Source organism: Phalacrocorax aristotelis, chromosome 4 (genome assembly GCF_949628215.1).
Source record: "Phalacrocorax aristotelis chromosome 4, bGulAri2.1, whole genome shotgun sequence".
NCBI lineage: Eukaryota > Metazoa > Chordata > Aves > Suliformes > Phalacrocoracidae > Phalacrocorax > Phalacrocorax aristotelis.
In genome coordinates, this window is record NC_134279.1 from 68,198,550 (window position 1) to 68,211,293 (window position 12,744).

Below are 12,744 nucleotides of genomic sequence, written 5' to 3' on the forward strand. Positions count from 1 at the left end.
GCTCCTGATTAACCTCAGGTTGTAAAGTAATATTTGAAATACAATGAAAGAAGGTTTTTTGAACCAATCATCTATATTTTAATTCCCTAAATTAGAACAGGATTCATTAAACCACATACTAACATTCTAGTATAATATATGCTTCCTCCTCCCCATCTCTCAGTCTTCTCAGTCTGCGCGCACCTTCATCTGCTGGTGGAATATAACAAAACTTTTTATAAAATTCATAAACTGGGGAGTAAGGGATTTTGACTTATTTGTGCTTTCCAACTCGGACCACCACAAGAACTGTGAAAATAAAATTGTCAGTGATATAGCTGCAATCCAGAGTGAAAGTGCTTGAAATCTCAGGAGAAAGATCTTCCTTCCAAAATTTCCAACCTGGTTTTCCAGAACTGAGGGCTTCAGTTGAATCTGTTCATATTGGGGGAAACTGCAGCTTTGGGGGCATAACTGTTCTGTCTCTCCTGTACCCCAGTGATCAGCCACAAAGTGTGAACATCTCCCAGTGAATTCATGGAGTTTCTTCTGTCCACAGAAAAGTCTAAATCTTTGAAGACCTTTATTCAACTTGAATCTGAATGCTAGATTTCGGGCAAATTTTTATTTACAAACAGAAACAGTCTCTTTTTTCCTCACAGGCAATATTCTAAGGCTTCAGGGTATTACTTATTATTATTCCTATAATTTTATCTGGAACTCATCAGAATTTTTAGCAAGCTTACAGAACTCTTGACTTTGCACCTAATGATAAATAAATGCTTTTTTTCTGAAGACTAATGAAAATTGCTGTCTACACTTTATCCATTAAAGTTTAAGCAAAGACCCTTTGGCATGTTGCAAGCACTTTTACCTACAGAATAATAACATTTTCTTTGATTAAAGCCTGGCCATCTTACAGATCATTGATTAATAGGAAAAAAGTGTGACAAGATTTTCAAGGAAGGAGTGGATATTGAATGGATGTCAGATTTTGTGAAGGACTCAAATTTTTCTTTCTTTATAAGGAATTGTTTCCTGGTGAAAGATGGAAATGAAATCAATCAATTTTTTTAAAGAAATGTTCTTTCATTCACTGTGATGTGTGTCTTTACATAAATACAAGTTTGTCTAACTCTCATTAATTCTTCTGCTAAATCCAATATCCTTGCAAGCTGGCCACAAGGTTTTTGCATTAATCAGTCATTTCATAACTCCAGAGACATTCCCCTTTTTACCTGATCACTCTTTTCACCCCACTTTTTCCTACTAAATCTCCACGTACATTGCAATTGGCTGTCTCAGTAATGCTTTGTGGTCCTCTGAGACACAACGTTTTTTTGCCCAGAAGTCTTAAACTGACTCACAGGTGAGCATGTACTAGGCTACGAGTATTACACTGACCTACTAGCAGCAACAGAAGGTGCTTATTTTTCATCTTTTTGAGTGGTTAGCCTTTATTCAACTGCTGAAAGAGAGGCTGATGTTTCTTGCCGTTTCTGCAAAAGGGTCCTCCTGAGAGTTCGGGGCACTTAATTTCTTGGTTCAATTATGCACAGCCCTTTTTTGTGGCTGACTAACATACATGTATTTCAGTACTACATGCACTGCAATTCTCTAAAAATTATCTCGAGATTCATTAAATTTAAAGCCAGAAAGCACCGTTAGATTGTCTAGTCTTTATATCACAGGCCAGTTATACGTCACTTTTACATGGAGCCTAAAGACTTGTTTTTGACAAAAGCATAGTTTCTACAAAGGTATCAAATCTTGATGAACATACTACACAATGGAAAAAATCCACCTCTCCTGTGAATAATCTGCTGCAGTGGAAATCACTACTAAAAATCTGTGCTGTTTTTCAGATTAATTTGCCTGCTTTCTGCTTCCAGGCACTGATTCCAGAGGAGCCGTTTAGAAAACCAGATTTTTTCTTCGTTAAGATATTTATACACTGTCACCAAGTCTTTTGTCTGATAAACAGACTGAGGTTGGTGAGTTTTTCTTTGTGAAGCATTTCCTCCAGGCCTCTCATAATTTTTGTGTCTCTCTGTCCCTAATTTCTCAACAACTTTTTAAAATTAAGGTGCCAGAATGAGAGGTGTTATTCTGGCATTAATCTTGTTCTAGCACGTGGAAGTTAAATAATTTCTTCATTTCTCATTAGTGATCTCCAGCATATACATCCCCGGGTGGCACTTCTTGGCATATCGTGAATGCAGTTTTGCAGTCAGGACTTTATAACCCTTAAACCCATAGAAGAATCCCATTCAGTGACATTTCCCTGAGTGCATTTATTCCTTGAGATCTATCATTTAGCTAGTGCTTAATCCCATTTCACTTATTCAATGCTGATGTTGTAAGAAGCAATTTTTTAAATGAGGGTCAAATGTAGTACTAAGTCAAACATCTTAAAGAAGTCTATCCATCTGCCTTGATAAACCAAATTTAAATTAAAAATAAAAAAAAATACATCAGGTTTGTTTCACAAGAGCTCTTTGTCATAAAATCAGTTTCATATTTGCATATTTTATCCTTTATCTTTTATTTCTTTCCAGATTTAACCTTTTCTCAGATTTTCTGGTGTTCCACCTTGTACTGATGACAGGTTAGCCATTCTCTGTGGAATCTATTTTATCCCTCTTACTTTTGAGTATTATCGTAAATTTAGTATTCTTCCAGCCATCTGCCTTTTCCCTGGGTTCCATTATACATTCCTAGCCAGCTCTTTTGGAGATCTTGGAAAAGTTCCCATCTTTTAAACACTTATCTTTAACAGACACTACTATCTTCCTTAGCCACTACTGGACTGGACAGTAATTCCTAGCACTAATGCAGTGAAGTACCTCTTGCTCCTTCTTTCCAAATTCTCCAGAGCCTGTTTGCCTTTAGCAGTCAGAAAAAAGTGTCAAATATTTTATAGGACATTTGCACATTTTGTCAAAATACTCTTCCCATGGTTTTTGTTGCTGGTGGTATTGGACAAGTACATAGAGTTTGGTGGTTCAGTCTCCTGCCAGTACTGGATGAAGGGGTCTTATGTTCCTGTTTATTAACTAAGTTTATTAACCAAAACCACTTTTTATCAAACATTGACTTTCTTGATTTGGAAAAGAAAACTCACAAACCGTGTGACCTAAACTATAAACTCGGACTTCTGTTTCCTACATCCCTCTGAGATTCCCGTCTCCTGGTCAGATGTCCTTGGACTCACACAAGGGTTCGAAGTTATTGGGAGGCTATACACAAGTGTATGCACTGAAGGTTCAACCATCCAGAGTGCTGTTGGGCAGGGAGCTGAGACATACCAGAAGTGACATGAGATTTTGGCTTCTTTTACATTGGCAAAAGAGAGTCTGAAATTAAATATAATAATATTGCATTCAATAAAATCATCTTGGGAGATGGGCCAGTATCTCTGAAGGAGAAAAGCTAGTTAAAGAAGCAATGGGTAAATACTGGCCAGAAAGGGATGTAGGCTAAAGTCTCTAATGTGATATCGCACGCCGCAGTATCCTGGCCCTGGCCCTCGTCCTCAGCAGCTCTTCTCAGTGGTGTGTCCTGTTCTTTCATGGTTCTGCATAAAACCCACACTTTTTGTGAGTTACACCAGTCTACCAACCTCTGTTGTCCTTGAAGAAATAGCCTCAGTCTCAAAGCAAGGGCCACTTTTTGTCACTTTATTTATCAAATGACATAAATAGTGTCCGAACAGAAGATAATTTCTGAGCAAAAATATCAAGAAAGACTACACAATAACCTGCCTGAGTGCTTATGCAATGCAAATAAGGATTTCTTTGGGGAAGGAATCAGGATTGCTTTTCATATTACTTATTTTTGTTTGCTTGTTTGTTTTTTCTTGTTAAACCAAAAATATTTTTCATCTCATTTGAATAATCATGATTACTGCAGTACCACCTGTGACAGCTGTAGATGTTATTTAATAACAAAATAGACAGAAGATAGAAATAATGTGAAAATTCTGTTGCAAGTATAAAGAAAAATAAAGGAGAGTTCCTGTACACTAGATGAATGAAATGAGCAAATGAGTATTTACTGTTCAGACATGTAGTACTCTTCATGCATATTAGAAATGACCTTTCCTCCAAAGTTGTACCTTTTCTCATGGTACCCATCAAGTATCTTATACTGAACCAATTAAAGTATGGGGACATCCAGAAGGCAATATCAAAAAAAGAATAGCTAAATTAAAATAAAATGGGCTTACAAGCAAACAGGAAAAAGCATTCAGGTTTGAAATATATTTCTTTCTTGCTAAGCTAAGCAGGGTTAAAAATTTACATTATCAAAAGGAAGAGAACACGTAACTGCTCCCCATGAGCTATAAAACAAAACTAGATTATCACAAAGCTGTTTATCATTAGTGTGGGAAGGGAAAGGAAAGAAGAAACTTTGAGAAAATTTTGTAAGCAGATTTTAACTTTTTGTAACATATATGCCATTCTTAATCATTCAATGACTAGTTTTCTACTGTAGCTTTTGGTCCATACCTCACTTGGAAGCTGTTAGCTGCAAGTGTTAGAGATTTGAGGCCTTTAGATGAGAAACAACCCCCCATGTAATGAATAAGAGAAGCATAGTCCTTAAATTAAAACCACTCTTAAAAATACTACTCTGATATGAACACTTAAAACCTGGAGGGTTATAATTTTATAGTATTTGTTCTCCACATTTGTTTTCTCAGGTATCTGCAACAGATTAAATTTATCCTGCTCCAGTGATCAAAATGGCCCTGTATTCATCAGCAGCACTTTCTGCAGACAAGAAACAGGACTCACAGCAGCATATTAGGACTTTTTCTTTCCATGTAGGTAACTGCAGATATCCATACTGGATACCTGAAGTCCTGTTTTGACCACTGCCTGTGTGCAAAAGTCAGCATGAGGCCTTCACCTCACTAGCCTCCTGTTTGATGACTGCGGAAAAGCAAAGGCTTTGTAGTATCCTTTGTATGGCTGAACTTCTCTTTCAAAGCAAAGAGCTCAGTAAGGAAATATAGCATCACTTTTTATCTCAAAATAATAATCACACAAGTTACAAGATGTTAAGGTTGTGTCACAGCTCTGAGTAAATCTGAGATGGTTTTGGTGTCTCCTTTCTTCTGCCCATAACAAAAGTCTGGCTGTTACTACTAGTTTTCATAAAGCACCGTATTTCCAAGGTGTGGATATCCCCATATGTCAAACATTTTAGTTGTTATGCTGCCCAAATGCAGTCAGATCATCATGGCTTTTTAATTTAATGGCAGTGACCTTAATTAGATCAGATCATCAGCTAGAAAATTAAGCTACCACAAAATAAACATGTTAACACAGTGGGAAGTATCCTGCTTGCAGAGTGCATCCAGCACTGCTTTGTTCTTGGATTCAGTCTCCAGGTGGCTTCACATGCCCCTGCTTCAAGTTGACAAGGCTGTGGAGCGCTACAAAAGCAAGTTGAATATTCACTAACTGTCCCAGGCACCAAAGATCTTAGTGATGTTCTGACAAGGGAACATATACATGAAGGCTAAAAAGCCCACCAAGCTATAATGCAGCTCAGTAGCAGAGTGCTTACAAATTTGGCATACATACTGACAATTATATTGGCCATCAAGACTTTTTCAGCCAGTGAAAGTGACTCAGTTATTTGTAGATTTTAAGACCAGACGCTATTTCCCTGTTCATTTAGTTGACATCTACAATGTTGATGAGGTCAAGGGGTCTCATGCAGCAACATCTGCATAAAGGCTGTAACTTCCAGGTGACTTCTAGCTATAACACATAATTTAGAAGGACATCTAGCTCTCTTGAAAGACTTGAAATGGGGAAGTCCATCTACCATAGACCAGTCTAAGGTGTTCAAATATGTAAATAAAAGACTACACTGCATACACTATTTCTTCCCTGCAGAGAAGCTGAGAAAAAGAATGAACCATAGGTAATGTATATCATTTGCCTTCCTTAATATGAAGGCAAGTCTCCTGGGCACTGAGCTGCCTTCTGAACAGAGACACAGCAAGCTCCAGCAGGTAAACTGAGAAGTGAAATACGTTAGTGCTCGCATAGCAGCAGACTCTTGTGGTTAAGCTTTCTGCTACCTGTGCATGTCTGCCAGATTTACCTTGGGTACCTATGTACAGTGAGGCCCTGTGCTGTGTAGAGGTAATCTGAGAACAGCATGAGATCTAACAGCAATGCGGAGTTAAAATATATCATCATTGTCAAAGGATTCTATCTTCCTTTTAACTTCTGACTTGTCCAATACCCGCAATTTTTGTTTCTTTCTTCTCCTGAGACGATGTATACTGACATTCAGTGCTCAATCATTCCTCTCTCAATAGGCAGGGTAATTAACAGTCTTTTCCTCCCAATGTACAGGGTTATCTTCATGTATTTGAAAGTTGTTCACCAGGTCAAACGTAAATGGGTGGAATATTGAACACTGTAGCACAAGACACAAAAGTTCCTAATATATTTTCCATTCTCACCCATTCCCCCTTGCCTTCCTAAATCTTATGTCCAGTAACTTGCAGGTAGCAGAATTTAATTACTGAAGCGCATCAATCATTGGTTTTAGGTCCATTGTGAAAAGCAAATTAGATTTCCTTGCGTATTACAAAGGCCCTTCCTTTGTTTTGCAATACGAATGACATAGCCCAGGCATGAAAAATGCAGACAGAAAAAAAGACAAAAGAGAAGAACTGTGAACATAAAGGGCATATTTATACTGACAGACACAAGAACACCTCTGGAATCAGAACTTTACTGGCCTGATACATAAAGGCACATTAGTTAGTATTGTGTTAAATGCCATCTAGCAACTTCATTAATATTAAAAAAAATAGAAAGGCCAAGAATCACAGAATCATTCAGGTTGGAAAAGACCTTTAAGATCATTGAGTCCAACCATTAACCTAGCCTTGCAGAATCCACCAGACTTGAAGAATCCTTACTTCACTAGGGCATTGCTACTCAATGAATGTAAGAATAGCCAAACTGGTGAGAGCCAAGGTTAACAGGAGAGAGGGTTTGAGGTTACAGCCGCCATAAGGGGGTAAACTAGGGAGGACTAAGCAAAAGGCAAGAACAGACTGTCCCTCTATGATACTTTCCCAACCACCACCTATCTTCAGCTCAGGAACTTCCTGGGTTAATTCTGGCTTCTGTGTAGTTGGTATTCCCCAATGTATTTCTCTTACATTAACCTGTCCAGTCTCTCCTCAGTCCCTCCTAAACCTTTAGTATTCACTGCATCCTTTGGCAGGCAATATTACTAATGTATTACCTGCTGCATGAAGAATAACCTACTTCTGTTTGTTTTGAACCCTGTTGCTGCTGTCTTACTTTGAGGATCCCTAGTACTTATAGTGGAAGAGACAGTGAACCATCAACCCCCATCCATCCTCTCCACCTCACTCCTGATTTTATAGCTCTCTAGCACATCCCCTGTAATTTGTCTCTTTTCCAGAAAGAAGAATCTTAGCTTACTTAGTTATTCCTCGCACAGCACACGTCCCATAAATTGATAGCCCTTGACAATCAAGGACAATTGAACCTTTTTCCAGTTCTACTATATTCTTTCTGAGATGAAAAGAACAGAACAGCACAAAGACACAGACGCGCCATGAATTTATATAAAGGCATAATGATGAACTCTCTTTTGTTCTCTATTGCTTTACCAATAGTTCCTAACATTTGCAATTTTGTTGTTGTTGTTGCTGGTGCTGTTGCTGTTGCTCTGTGCTGAGCACTGGGCTGTCATTTTCATGGAATTATCGATTGTATCCCCAAAATCTGTCTCCAAACTGGTAAAAGTAAGGTCAGAACCCCTCATTTTACAAATTAAATTGGGGTGATATCTTTCCTACACGCATCACTTTGCTTTGACATGCATTTAATTTCACCATCTATCCAGGTTGTGCAAAGCCACGTTTTCATTCAGCTCTGACTTTTCAGTTATATTCTGTTCTTAGCAATGTTTCAATAGCTGTTAGGAGCACAGCACACCAAAGCATGCACACAGAAGCTGGTATCTCCATTGCTCCATTCACACACTGAAATATCAGTGTGAGCAAAGATGAGACATGGAGTCCTAGGAAAAAAATTTGGTCAAGGAGATACAAGAATCAAGCTGAAAAAGCTTTCTGTCTGTCAGCCATTAATAACTCACCTCTTTTTGGGAATCAGTCATTTTATAAAGGAAAAAAGTGAAATTCAGCATCTGTGTGTGCACATGGAAGTCTGGAAATCAAAAAGAGGAAAAAACTTATAAAGATTTAGGGTATTTACAGTGAAGTTTCCTCTGGGCTCATGCCACTGCTTTCCTTGTAAAACTTGATAGTGTTTTTATTGAGATTAGAGGAAGTGTTTATTACACCATTATAAACTGGAATTTTTTGCAGCCACAATAAACAAAGGCCAGAAGATCACTAGGGAAACTCTGCTGGTAAGACACAGAACAGAAATCTTGAACTTGTTTATTCTGAGCTTAGGGAAGAGAAATTATACACAGTTTTATAAGTTTGTGTGAACTCACGGCACTTTGCTATCATGGTAATGCAGACCTATCCTATGTTTCAAATTCTGTTTATCTATCTAATCTATCTATCTATCTATATATCTATCTACCTACTTACCTGCTATATTTGAACTGCTGTTTGGAAGCATGATCTGGTTTCTGGTACTTATTTTAGGTGTTGTCTGCAAGGATATTGCCACTTACATATTTTATTCTTTTTTTGCTCATATGCATTACATGTCTTATCCAAAAGACTTGGATGGGTATATTGGAGGCTTATTTTCCACTGTTGTATGTATACTTATTTCCTCTACATTTTGGCTCCAGATAAAGGATTTCCACTATAAAATTCCACCAGACAGCTTTGTGACATAGTTTAAATGTTGACAGCTCGTGCAAAGAAAATTACTTAGCAACAACCGTAGCAAAACTATTTTTTTACCCAGAATAGCTCTCTTAGCCAAATTCGACTGAGCTTTTCTAAATGCCTTCCTCCCTCTGTCCTGTCCCCCACATGCTTCAGAGGGTCACTTAACATTTCATTTGTCCTGAGTTATTGTAGTGCTGCTGCCTGCTGTTACAATTGCTGCATTTCATCTCTCACTGCAGGTTTACTGAACTCTCTGTTATGTTAACATAAGTAGCAACATTTGCAAAGTGCTTAGGGATCCATCTGCTTAGCTTGGTATATATGTAGGATCATTACCATCACTAATAGTTAACAACCTCCTGCATCCTCCCAGAAATACCTGTATTTATTTTGTCTAGAGCCTGTCTTCAGGAAATAAAATGGCACAATTCATCATGGTCCAAGCATGCAATTGTGTTCTTAGGTCAGAAAAAAAAAAGCGATGCAGTCTGGGAAGTCAGCCCAAGAGCTTCTTAAACACAAATAGTGTGAGGGCTCCACTGGGGTGGCAGGGCAGGGTCTTTCCAGCTGGAGCCCATCCCATTGCCTCAGCAGGGAGCAGGGCAGCTGGGGAGCTGCTGAGGGCACCCCCAGCCCAGGGCATCAGGCACGTCCCTGGGGAGAAGGTTGAGGCCAGGCTGATATGTCAGCCTGCAGGTGGGGGTCATCTGGGCTGAAATGGGGTCCTGGGCCACATGCAGGGTTGGGGGCACCCCAGGAGAGGCTGTCAGGGACAGTCCATCCCATTAGTGCCCTCAGGCCATGGCAGTGTGCCCTTGGGTGAACTCCAGCTAAATTCATCCTTCATTCTCTCCATCCTCCACCACCCACACCTCTTTTAAAACTCTTGGAAACTGGTACCAGCAGGTTGTAGCATAACAATATACCTTCTGGGGTGTTGGTAGGCCAAGCTTTAACTGGTGCATGACTGTTTCAGTCCTGGCTGCATGTTTGGATGTTAAATGTGTTTGTCATGCTACGTAAGGGCCATGATCAGCAGCTGGCCTCAGGCAAAGGGAAAGTAATCAGTCTTTTGGAGAACTTTTCCAGTGGCTGCCAAGAATTTTCTGCATGAGGAAGCCTATTAACAAGCATCATGTGAGAGAGTGTTTACAGAAAGCCAGAAAATGCTGACCTGGGATAAGGAAAATGTCCCCTCTGCGTAGTTTCACAGCTGAATAACTCTCTGATATTTCATTGAAGGGATTTATAGATGAGAGTTACAAAATAACTGTACAGAAGGGCTTTCAAAACACGTTTACACCAACAGCGGGGTCCGTATGATAATTTTTGAGCAGAGTTTACATTTCAAGGAGCAAAGGAATGTTCCTGGGGTGTAATATCTGTGCAAAGTAAGATCTCAAAGGTCAGATGGAGCATCTGACCCGATGAGCTTCCTCGCTGCCTCACCTTGTGATTGAGCTGGCATAATGATAGGTCTGCAAAAGCCTTGTGCACAAGTTAACTTGATGTGTTCCTAAAGGAAACTCAATAAAACCTCAAGTCATGTAATGAAAATAAACTACACAATTACCAATGGCAGATATTCTATTATTTATAACCCATAAGGAAAAGGGCATTTTAAAATTCTTTTCCAGGAGCTTTGCCAGAGGAGCGAATATTCACATAAAATATGTCTTTTAATTCTGTTACAATTTTGCTTTTTTTAGGCTATAAAAGTATGTTCAGGCTGAAATGTGGAATTTAAGCATTTAGGCTTTTTCTCAGGCCAAATATTCAGTATTTATATCAATTCAACTATATTCTCAAGCTTGTCTCTATACTTTCCAATGACGGAAGTGTACCAAGTCCTCAGGTGCTTGCCAGTTGCCTGCCCTAAGCCTGTCACCACGGATTTACAAAACCCTTGGTGGAGCCATGCCAGTGATCTGTCATATCATGCTTCTGTCACCTGTGTGATCGTCCTCTTGTGACTGAGCTCGGCAGGGAGGGGCACAGGCTTTGTGCCCCATCTGCTGCTATTTGTGCACAACTGTTGAGACTTTTTTTATTAGCCTGATTTAAACTTAAATGAAAAAAAGAGGAACTAAACCAGTTGTTACAGAACAGATTAGTCTGACTTGTTGCCACATGACATACCTGAAGTTAATACTCAGCATTGCTGCTTTGAAATAGTGACATTTCCATTTAAAAAGCTAGTAATCCAATCACCCCGAACTAAACCTTCTGCCTTTGTAACTGAGATTCTATCTACAATGGCATTTAACGTAAACTGTAAACACAGAAAATGAATTTTCCTTTTATGTATTACCTTGTGCTCTTAGAAGATAAATTTCAAAAGGTTGTATGTTTTATATCTCTTTCAAACTTCTCCACCTTGTGCCTGTCTGTGCCTATGGAGACTGATGCACACGTCCTTAGGTAAGTGTTCTATTTATGCATACGGTGGTGACATTATAAACTCAGTTTCAGAGCAATTTAATACATACCCTTTACCACTGCAGGTGAGCTCTGCCAACTAATTGTGTCTACATCATCTTCTAATGTATCCAGTTTTCATTCCAGCAACAGTCAGAAATAATAAAAAAAAAAAAGACTGATAAATGTTCCTGCTTTTCTCAAAAATGCCAAAGCTGAAATTTCCTCCAAAAATTATACTGGCTTGAATTTTGAAGGATCTTGGTTGGTTTTCATTCCTTGATTTAAGGGAAAAAAAATACTAAAATCAATGATTTATGGTGAGGGGAATAAAATAAATAACAAAACTGCACAGAATTGTGTTTTCTTGACCTTTCTTATGCACCTACTGATGGAAAACAGTATAAATTGCCTATACCCCACACTGCCCATGCAGACACTGAGCAGTGTTTTAGTAGCACTCCTCCTGGAGCTGTGTGCACAGAGATGACAGAGCCGAAGGCTTTTGAGAACATTCCCTTAATGGAAGATGCATCCCTGACCACCTCCTGAAGAAAGGTGTTCACTGAGCGACAGGCTATGTCCCTGGCTCTACTGGGGGCTGCACACCCCGGGGATGCTCCACTTAGAGAGTCGGAGGCAAAGCTGAGCTCAGAGTTATAGCGTTGGCTGTGGATTGAGCAGGCAAAAGGCTGTACCCCAGCAGGTGGTATGAATTCCCTCATATGGGTTTGCAAGCGTGCTAGGCTGCCCCCCCTTCCCCCGCTAAATATTAATGATTAACATTGCTGATGAAAGTGAGGAGGCCAAAGGAGTGATTCTAAATGGCCTGGACAGGTCAGAAATATTGGCAGGAAATATCAGACCCTAGTACAATGTGAAAAAAAATAAACAGGCATGCTTCAAGACAAGCCTGAATGCTGAGTGTCAGAGAGATGGATAAAACTCCACTGACTTCTAGAGATTTTCATGTACGCAGTCAAGGTACAGAAATCTTGAACTCTGACTATATATACAACATATATATGAAGCAACGAGCTTAACGGTAACTAATTAAAGCTTTTGTAGGAAAATTCAAAACATATTTAGTTAAAATACTTGTCAGGTTTAATTCTTCCTACAATAATAATTTTAAATTATTATTTAATATTTTTAATATTAATTTTTTTAATAAATGGAATTATAATGACTACATCTCTACCATTAAAAAACTCTTCATGACAAAAGCTTTGCTTCTGTGAAAACAAAATAGTCTTTTCCAGGAAATATAGTTCAATTTTAAAATGTATAGTTCAATTTAAAAATGGTTGAAAACACACCTGGTTCCTGAAAAATATTTTAACGGAAACCTCTTGTCAGCTATAGGTAAACATTGACTTCAGACTCCTACACTACATATGACAGAGCTAGCTCATTTTTTTGTCCAAGAAACACCTGAACATAACATCAGATATTAA